General features: G+C 41.0%; 1 long non-coding RNA gene across 1 annotated transcript in view; it reads right to left on the bottom strand.

Annotated features, from left to right (window-relative positions):
* Positions 1-694: 694 nt before the first annotated feature.
* The window catches only part of LOC116090738, a 31,058-nt gene continuing 30,070 nt past the window's right edge, over positions 695-1,682 (bottom strand). The window contains exon 3 of the long non-coding RNA XR_004118804.1: positions 695-747. This is a non-coding gene — a long non-coding RNA (uncharacterized LOC116090738). The remainder of the gene's footprint in view (positions 748-1,682) is intronic.

Genomic DNA, 1,682 nt, shown 5'->3' with positions numbered 1-1,682 from the left:
CTGAAGACAGCTACAGTATACTTATTTATAATAATAAATAAATCTTAAAAAATAAAATAAAAAGCCAACCAAAAAAAACACTTGATGACCTATATTAGGTAGAAAATAAAGTCTAGACTCCAGAACTGAGTGATAAACTCTTTATGGAACATCACCAGTCTTCATTCCCAAACTACCCTCTGCTTCCCATTAAAGAGAATCAAAATGACTTACTATTTCACAAGGGCCCAGGCTCCAGGAGGCTATGCTGTCTTTGCAGCCTGTCACCATCTGAGGCTGCTAAATCCCAGTCATCATGACGCCTACCTTTTCCTACCTCTCTCTGTGCTGTGCAGAATCTTAGTCACCATCTACTCTGACTCCAGGAACGCTTTGTGAATACTCTTATTATAAAACTTATCACATATTGTTTTGTAAGTTTTTGTTTACATATTTCTCTTTTTCACTGACTTCCTTCAGGAAAGAAACAACTTCTGATTCATCTTCCTATCACTACCAAGCACGGGGCGGGAGTAGATTCTCAGTAAACAGAGAGTGGGTTGTGATGAATTAATCAGACTCTTTGACTTTTCTCGATACTTTGCTGGGAAGTATTCTCCTGTATCCTGAAATAGGGCCTGTCTTAGATCTAGGTCCACTGATGTCTTCTGCTCTCTGCTTCTCTCCTATTGGCTCTCTTCCATTCCTTTGATGGTCTCTGAAGATTTACAAACTCAAGGTTATAACCATTTCCTCTTCTGCAAATATCTGCAAAAATTATACATTATTAGAAACAAGTTATGGACCTGAAGATGTAGCCCAATGGTACTTGCCTAGCATGCCCAAGGCCCTAGACTCAATCCTAACACTGACCCCTCTATCTTGATCACTGTTCTATTGCTGTGAAAAGACACCATGACCTAGCCACTCTCATGAAAGGAAGAATTTAATTGAGACCTTGCTTAAAGTCTCAGATGCTTAGTTCATATCATTGTGGAGGGAAAGACAGCAGCATGCAGGCAGGTGCTGGACGAGAAGCTGAGAACTACATCATGATCCATCCACATTCAGAGAGGGAGCCTGGGTCTGGTATGGGCTTTTGAAATCTCAAGGCCCACCCCCAGTGACACAACTCCTCCAACAAGGCCACACCTCTTAATCCTTCTAATCCTTTCAAATGGTACCACTCTCTGATGACTAAGCATTGAATAATGAGTCCACGGGGGTCATTTTGTTTTTCTTTTTTCTTTTTTTGTTTTGTTTTGTTTTGTTTTTTTGAGATAAGGTTTCTCTGTGTAGTCCTGACTGTCCTGGAATTCACTCTGTAGACCAGGCTGGCCTTGAACTCAGAAATCGGCCTGCCTCTGCCTCTGCCTCCCAAGTGCTGGGATTAAAGGTGTGCAACACCACTGCCCGGCAGGGGGCCATTCTTATTAAAACCACCACATTCTACTCCCTGGCCCCCATAAGCTCATAGCCATACCATAATGAAAGAAAAATGTTTAGTTCAACTTCAAAAGTCCCCATAGTCTTTGACAGTTTCAACATTGTTGAAAGTCTAAAGTTCAGAGTCTTTAGAGACTGAGACTCAAGGCACTCTCTTAACTGTACACACTCGTATAAAATCAAAATCAAAAAGCTTATCATATACTTCCAACATAGCATGTCACAGAACATACATTGCCACTCCCAAAAAGAAGAGA

Source organism: Mastomys coucha, unplaced genomic scaffold, assembly GCF_008632895.1.
Source record: "Mastomys coucha isolate ucsf_1 unplaced genomic scaffold, UCSF_Mcou_1 pScaffold15, whole genome shotgun sequence".
Classification (NCBI taxonomy): Eukaryota; Metazoa; Chordata; class Mammalia; order Rodentia; family Muridae; genus Mastomys; species Mastomys coucha.
This window is presented reverse-complemented; position numbering and strand designations above follow the sequence as displayed.